The sequence below is a fragment of the Lithobates pipiens genome, unplaced genomic scaffold, assembly GCF_037356315.1.
Source record: "Lithobates pipiens isolate NorthernLeopardFrog02 unplaced genomic scaffold, aLitPip1_a1.2 Scaffold_27, whole genome shotgun sequence".
In the NCBI taxonomy this organism is placed as follows: Eukaryota; Metazoa; Chordata; class Amphibia; order Anura; family Ranidae; genus Lithobates; species Lithobates pipiens.
Genome location: NW_027507788.1, coordinates 226,204,191 through 226,212,880, shown reverse-complemented (window position 1 = coordinate 226,212,880; position 8,690 = coordinate 226,204,191). Strand labels below are relative to the sequence as shown.

Sequence of the window (8,690 nt, the reverse complement as noted above, 5' to 3'; positions counted from 1 at the left end):
AAAATCCGTCGGAAAAACTCTGATGGATTTTGTGGTCGGAATTTCCGATCGTGTATACAAGGGCTTAGAGTCTTTTGAGTAATGAGGGGCCACCAGAGTTCTTACACATAACAATAACGGGTGTTACATGAAAGTCTACACGTCTATTCACTGAGACCTGAGGTCTGCTAAAGTGGGACCTTTTAGGCTTCATCTACTCTTATGTGCTTTTGCTTTTTTTTACTAAAATTGGAAAGTTCAACATCTGGTGCAGCTCTGTAGAAAAAACAATGACTTTCCAGGTTTTATTGTCAACTGCCGACTCCCAAACTGTCAGTTGAAGTAAAACACACACATCGGCAAGTATTCTACACAATTATTTTTTTTTTATTGTGCATTAAAAAAAGAAAACCCATAAAATTAGACATGCTATCTGCCAATAGAACTTAACCAAAAAGTACATTCTATGCATCCAAACATATATACCAAATCAAATCATTATTATTCAACCAAAAAATAAAAGCCTCATGCATGTGTCCTGCTTCTTAATATAGGGGGTCACCAATGCCAAGAGTTGGTGAAAGCAGGGGGTCCATCATCCGGAGATAATTTCCGAAAATCATCCGGATTATTCTCCTGGAGCTCCCGCAGCAAAGGCATATGACAGAATTGGTCACGATTAATAAAGCAACCAATTTTTGGTCCAAGAACTCCTCCTGTTCCTGAACTGGACTTGGGTCAAAGCAATAACTCCAAGGCCAATAATAAATAGTGTGTTATCTCCTCCGATTCCGCAACATGGCTGGTTGACGAACGGCCGTTCAGCAACTGGCAACCGTGTCAAAATACAAGTGTCAAAATGTTGGTTGGAAGTACATGGCAACCGTTAGGCACCCGAGCATGAAAAGATAAGAAAACAGTAAAGTTAGCCCAATTCTTTATTTTTTTTTAAATATATATTTTGAAAGATAATGAGTAAATTTATACCCAACGTGTCACGCTTCAAAATTACGCCCGCTCGTGGAACGGCGACAAACTTTGACCCTTAAAAATCCCCATAGGCGACATTTAAAAATTTCTACAGCATACCAGTTTTGCGTTAGAGAGGCGATACCTCACATGTGTGGTTTGACCACCGTTTACATATGCAGGAGCGACTTACAGTGGTGTGAAAAAGTGTTTGCCCCCTTCCTCATTTCCTGTTCCTTTGCATGTTTGTCACACTTAAGTGTTTCGGAACATCAAACCAATTTAAACAATAGTCAAGGACAACACAAGTAAACACAAAATGCAATATGTAAATGAAGGTGTTTATTATTAAAGGTGAAAAAAAATCCAAACCATCATGGCCCTGTGTGAAAAAGTGATTGCCCCCTAAACCTAATAACTGGTTGGGCCACCCTTAGCAGCAACAACTGCAACCAAGCGTTTGCGATAACGTGCAATGAGGCTTTTACAGCGTCCTGGAGGAGTTTTGGCCCACTCATCTTTGCAGAATTGTCCTAATTCAGTTACATTAGAGGGTTTTCGAGCATGAACGGCCTTTTTAAGGTCATACCACAACATCTCAATAGGATTCAGGTCAGGACTTTGGCTAGGCCACTCCAAAGTCTTCATTTTGTTTTTCTTCAGCCATTCGGTGATGGACTTGCTGGTGTGTTTAGGATCATTGTCCTGCTGCAGAACCCAAGTTCGTTTCAGCTTGAGTACACGAACAGATGGTCGGACATTCTCCTTCAGGATCTCTTGGTAGACAGCAGAATTCATAGTTCCTTTTATCACGGCAAGTCTTCCAGGTCCGGAAGCAGCAAAACAGCCCCAGACCATCACACTACCACCACCAAATTTTACTGTTGGTATAATGTTCTTTTTATGAAATGCAGTGTTCCTTCTACGCCAGATATACTTGGACACACACCTTCCAAAGAGTTCCACTTTTGTCTCATCGGTCCACAGAATGTTGTCCCAAAAGTCTTGGGGATCATCAAGATGTGTTGTGGAGAAATTGAGACGAGCTTTGATGTTCTTTTTGCTCAGCAGTGGTTTTCTCCTTGGAACTCTGCCATGCAGGCCATTTTTGCCCAGTCTTTTCCTGATGGTGGAGGCATGAACGCTGACCTTAACTGAGGCAAGTGAGGCCTGCAGTTCCTTGGACGTTGTTGTGGGGTCTTTTGTGACCTCTTGGATGAGTCGTCGCTGCGCTCTTGGGGTAATTTTGGGCGGCCGGCCACTCCTGGGAATGTTCACCACTGTTCCATGTCTTCGCCATTTGTGGATAATGGCTCTCACTGTGGTTCGCTGGATTCCCAAAGCTTTGGAAATGGCTTTATAACCCTTTCCAGACTGATAGATCTCAATTACTTTCTTTCTGAATTGTTCCTGAATTTCTTTGGGTCTCGGCATGATGTGTAGCTTTTAAGGATCTTCTGGTGGACCTTACTGTGTCAAGCAGCTCCTATTTAAGTGATGCCTTGATTGTGAACAGGTGTGGCAATAATCAGGCCTGGGTGTGGCTAGAGAAATTGAACTCAGGTGTGGACAACCACAGTTATAGTATGTTTTAACAAGGGGGGCAATCACTTTTTCACACAGGGCCATGATGGTTTGGATTTTTTTTCACCTTTAATAATAAACACCTTCATTTACAAATTGCATTTTGTGTTTACTTGTGTTGTCCTTGACTATTGTTTAAATTGGTTTGATGTTCTGAAACACTTAAGTGTGACAAACATGCAAAGGAACAGGAAATGAGGAAGGGGGCAAACACTTTTTCACACCACTGTATGTATACTCTCATTTCTGCGCGCGAGCACGGCAGGACAACAAGCAGCTTTAAATTATAATTTTTTTCTTATTTATTTTTATTTTTTATTTTTACACTTTCCCCTTGAAAAAAAAAATTGGATCACTTTATTCTTAGTACAAGAAATGTAATCATTCCTTGTAATAGAAAAAAAGCATGACAGGTCCTCTTTAATGTGATATCTGGGGGGTCAAAAAGACCTCACATCTCATATTTACACTTAAATGCAATAAAAATAAAATGTATTTTCCTTTTTTTTTCAATAAAATAAATTTCCCCTTTAAGGCCGTTGGGTGGAAGTGATGTTTTATGTCGCTTCCGTCATCCAACATCATTGAGTTGAGTAGGGGGCCATCATTTCCTCACTCGACTTACTGTCTCAGAGGGGAAAGGTTCGGATCATTTCCGCCAGTACCAGCACGTCCGGTGAGTGGCGGAGATGACCGAAACGCGGCGGGAGGAGAGTGGTCACCTCTCCTCCCGCTGATAAAAGCAATTTTGCGGTAAATCCGCTGTGGAGACCACTTTTGTCTTAAAGAGGACCGCCCACGGTTTCAGAAAATACCGGGGTTAATTTTCAAAGGTTTTTTTTCCTAGTAATATCAAGAATAATATTATTATGCTTTTTTTTTTCTTTTTCTTTTTTTTTTGGGCAAGTTACCACAACCCCATTATCCCAGAGTTTTTAACCCCTTCCCATCCGGCCAATGTACATATATACGGCCGGGTGGGAGCTCTCTACTTCTGATAGGACGTTCAGGAACGTCCTTCAGAAGGAGGGGGTCGCGCGCGCGCGTGCCCGCGCAGCGGCGCGATCCCGATGTGCTCGTGACACCCGGACACGGCGCATCTCGGATTGGCAGGAGGGCTCTGTGATTGGCCCTCCTGATCACATGACGGCCGTGTCCAATCACGGCCGTCATGTGATGTAAACAAACAGCCGGTTGCTAGGCAATCGGCTCCTCCTCTCCTCACACAGAAGTCATCGCTGAGGAGAGGAGAGCAGAACGCTGCAGCCGGCTGGTGATCAGTGAGTATGAGCTGCTTTTACAGCTTTTTACTAACTGATCACCAGTCTAGTGTAAAGACACAACACACCACACAGTAAAAACACACATGTCACCACAATACACATGTCACCACACATGTCACCACACATGTCCCGAAAACACACATGTCCCCAAATAATAAAAAGACATGTCCCCAAATAAAAAAACACATGTCCCCCACATATGTCCCACTAAAATCACATGTCCCAATGATTATCTGCACACATATGTACATGATCACCTGCACACATATGTACATGATCATTTGCGTACATATGTCCGTGATCACATAAACCAATTATTATACACTTAACGGAATTTTTTTTTACCAAAAACATGTAGCAGAATACATTTTGGCTTAAATTTATGACAAAATTAGATTTTATTGGATTTCTTTTAAAACAAAAAAAGAATATATTGTTTTTTTTCCAAATTTCTGCTTTTTTTGCGCTTATATCGCAAAAAATAAAAAACGGTTTCGTGAATTTATACCACCAAAATAAAGCTCTATTTGTGCGAACAAAATGATAAAAATTTCATTTGGGTACAGTGTAGCACGACCGCGCAATTGTCTTTGAAAGTACGAGAGCGATGAAAGCTGAAAATTGGGCTGGGAAGGAAGGGGGCGAAAGTGCCCCCCGGTATTGTAGTGGTTAAGATCAAAGATACAACTATATTGGTGTCCCTTGTCAATTTTATTTAGTATTTTATAAAATGTAACTGCCGACTCCCAAACTGTCAGTTGAAGTAAAACACATCGCCAAGTATTATTCTACACAATTTTTTTTTTATTGTGCATTAAAAAAAGAAAAACGATAAAATTAGACATGCTATCTGCCAATAGAACTTAACCAAAAAGTACATTCTATGCATCCAAACATATATACCAAATCAAATCATTATTATTCAACCAAAAAATAAAAAAATAAAAGCCTAATGCATGTGTCCTGCTTCTTAATATAGGGTGTCACCAATGCCAAGAGTTGGTGAAAGCAGGGGTCCGTCATCCGGAGATAATTTCCAAAAATCATCCGGATTATTCTCCTGGAGCTCCCGCAGCAAAGGCATATGACAGAATTGGTCACGATTAAAAAAGCAACCAATTTTTGGTCCAAGAACTCGTCCTGTTCCTGAACTGGACTTGGGTCAAAGCAATAACTCCAAGGCCAATAATAAATAGCGTGTTATCTCCTCCGATTCCGCAACATGGCTGGTTGACGAACGGCCGTTCAGCAACTAACTGAAAAGCGTGAAATGAAAAGCGCAAAATGAAAAGCGCAAAATGAAAAGCGCGAATCAACACACACCAAACTTTTACTAACATGAAATTAGCAGGGTGGCGCTAAAGAGTTGAAAAACAACATAGTACGTCCTTACTTACGTATTTGTTGGCCGACAATTCCTTGCTGTTTGTATGCAAGGCAAGTTTGGGCCAACGCCCTTCAGAAAAAAGTCCACGGTTTTGTTGGCCAACAATCCGATCGTGTGCACGAGGCTTAAGACCATTCCAGGAATGTGTGCAATGGGAATATTGACATTGGCTTATCCAACAGCCCCGGTATTGGCCATTCTAACCCTGCAGGTCATACTTCAATGGGCATGAAGTGCATTTCTCCAGGGAGAATCTACACATAACTGGTCAGGGTGACAATGATGGCAAAATAAGTACATTGTAACACATTTGTGTATCATAGTAAACCTAATCATCTTATAGCGGTAGCCGGTCAGTGGTATCTGGGACCGTCACCAATTGGGTTTATAGAAGTATGTAAAATAGTTGAAAGATTAATTTGTAATACAACAAGGTGACATTTTCATCAACTATAATATGAAATGCCTCCAGGAAAATACTTCAGTCTGTAAACGATGGCTTTAAAGTTAAACCGTGACCCCTCGGGGCTAAGTCCTGCCTGGGCGAGGCCCATTCATTCTAACGTCACCCCATCTCCACCTTCTAGTTTCTTCGCAAGACAGACGCATGCCATTCCATCTGGACAGATGAGTATATAAGGAGCTGAGTGATCGGTGATTGTACACAGACCCTCCACCACCTCACTCCAACTGTCTTTCCTAAAGGTGGCAAAACTCAACTGACAACTAACTCTGCGCACTTGTTGGAAGAACATCGAGTTGTTGGAAGCCTCTGGCAGACCCGAAAACATTTCCACACCACATTTATCGGTGAGTATAAAAAACTTGGATTTCCAAGTCATTTACAACTCATAGCAAACAATCAGGATACAATTATTATTTTCCAAAGCAGGTCATACACCTTACATTCTGATTGTGCTATCTTCGTACAATCTCCTTTAACCACTTACTGACCGGCAACCATCATTATACATTGGTACTTTGCGTAGAATACCGAGGTTATGGCAGCAGATCGCTACCATAAACCCGGTATTTTCTTCAATGGCGGGCGGTACGCTTTCAGATAAAAGTGGTCTCTGCAAGACAGAGAGGTACCACCCCTCCCACCCCCTCGCACCGGTCGTCTCTGGAGCCGCCGGTAGCGGCGGAGACAATCTGATCCTATCCCCTCAGTAGCATGGAGATAATGGTCTTAAAGGGTAAAAAAAAAAAATTGAAAAAAAAAAAATACATTTTTATTTTTTATTTTTTTGTTTCATCCTTTATTGCATTTAGGTGTAAATATGGGATGTGAGGTCTTTTGGACCCCCTCTGGGTTTCTCACATTAAAGAGGACCTGTCATGCTTTTCTTCAATTACAAGGGATGATTACATTCCTTGTAATAGGAATATAAGTGACCCTTTTTTTTTTTAAAGGGACAGTGTAAAAATAAAAAGTAAAATAAATAAGAAACTTTGTTTTTCAAAGCGCCCCATCCCTACGAGATTGTACGCAGAAGTTGCGCCCGCATATGAAAACGGTGTTCAAACCACCCACATGAGGTATCGCCTCAATCGGTAGAGCGAGAGCAATAATTCTAGCACTAGACCTCCTCTGTAACTCAAAACTGGTAACCTGTAGAAATATCGTCGCCTATGGAGATTTTTAAGGGTCAAAGTTTGTCAGCATTGCACGAGTGGGCGCAATTTTGAAGCGTGACATGTTGGGTATAAATTCACTCATTATCTTTCAAAATATAAAAAAAAAAAAATTGGGCTAACTTTACTGTTGTCTTATTTTTTCATTCAAAAAAGGGTGTTTTTTTCTCCAAAAATTGCGCTTCTAAAAACGCTGCGCAAATATGGTGTGACATAAAGTATTTCAGCGACCGCCATTTTATTCTCTAAGGTGCCTGAAAAAAATATATAATGTTTGGGGGTTCTAAGTAATTTTATATATACATATATATATATACGATTTTATCTTGTAAAAAAACAAGTTTGAAAAATAGGCCTGGTCTTTAAGTGGTTAAAGGGAGGGAATATCATGAGAGAATGATGGAGGCTGCCATTGGTGGCTCTTCATTTTGTGATTGCTGGTTGGCCGGTTATCATGATCATTCTTTGGCTTCATTCAGTTGCTGCCTTTGTAAAATGTTTAATTGCAATATAATAACTTACTTAACTATCCAATCAACGTGTATCTAATTGGCAAATTTTGGAAGATTAAATGGAGATTAAACAGTCAACGTGTGTGTGTGTGTGTGTGGAGTTTTAACCCTCATACACATGATAGGACTTTGTACAAACTTTCCCTTGGATTTTTGTACAAAGGGCGTCGGTCGTGAACTTGTATTGCATACACACAGCAGGACTTTTTCAGCCAACTTTCACCAAATCACGTGGGTTTTTCTGCTATTTACCGCCACCTTTGGTCAACTTCTGTATTGTTGTCTGATCTTTTGCATTGGTTCTGAGCATGCATGTTTGTACTTTGTACAAAAGTCCTATGGTTTTCTGTACACAACGATCAGACTTTGCTCCATCGGACTTTTGTTGCCAGAAAGTTTGTCCGTTCGCACAGCCAACAAAAGTCCGATGAAAACAGAAAAAGTTTGTCCGATGGAGCGTACACACGGTCAGATGTTGCTCCAAAACAGCTAATTTGCATGTTTGTTGTCAAAAAGTCAGATCGTGTAAATGGGCCTTTAGATTTACAAAAAACATGTAATGTAAGGACTACCTAAGGCCTCATACACATGATAGGACTTTTTCCAACTTTCCCTTGGATTTTTGTACAAAGGGCGTCGGCCGTGAACTTGTATTGCATACACACAGCAGGACTTTTTCAGCCAACTTTCACCAAATCACGTGTTTTTTCTGCTCTTTACCGCCACCTTTGGTCAACTTCTGTATTGTTGTCTGATCTTTTGCATTGGTTCTGAGCATGTGTGTTAGTACTTTGTACAAAAGTCCGATGGTTTTCTGTACACACGATCGGACTTTGCTCCATCGGAATTTTGTTGCCAGAAAGTTTGTCCGTTCGCACAGCCAACAAAAGTCCCATGAAAACCAAAAAAGTTTGTCCGATGGAGCGTACACACGGTCGGATGTTGCTCCAAAACAGCTAATTTGCATGTTTGTTGTCAAAAAGTCTGATCGTGTGTATGGGGCCTTAAGGCTGGGTTCACACTGAAGACGGCTGCGGCTCACAGCAAGGGTCCAGCATGTCCCTGTTCACCACTTCAGGGACGAATCAGGACCAAATTTTTTCCTGAATTCAGCCCTGCACCAGAGCCAAAGAAGCACAGGACTCCTGTGCAAGCTGCTCCGTAGCCACCCCAGAGATGTGTGAACTGGAAACATGGAGAGTCGGTTACAATCTCCTGTCATGCAAATTGGATGCGGAAAATCCACATCCAATTTGTATGAGTGTGAACCCAGCGTTTGGCAGAACCTTGTACTTAATAAGATCTAAAGGCCCCATACACACGATCAGACTTTTTGAC

At 41.3% G+C, this 8,690-nt stretch overlaps 1 protein-coding gene across 1 annotated transcript in view; it reads left to right on the top strand.

Annotated features, from left to right (window-relative positions):
• The first annotated feature begins 5,854 nt into the window (after positions 1 to 5,854).
• Positions 5,855 to 8,690, top strand: part of LOC143934585 (uromodulin-like) — a 29,192-nt gene continuing 26,356 nt past the window's right edge. The window contains exon 1 of the mRNA XM_077458329.1: positions 5,855 to 6,012. The gene's annotated coding sequence lies outside the window, so the exon portion shown is untranslated. The remainder of the gene's footprint in view (positions 6,013 to 8,690) is intronic.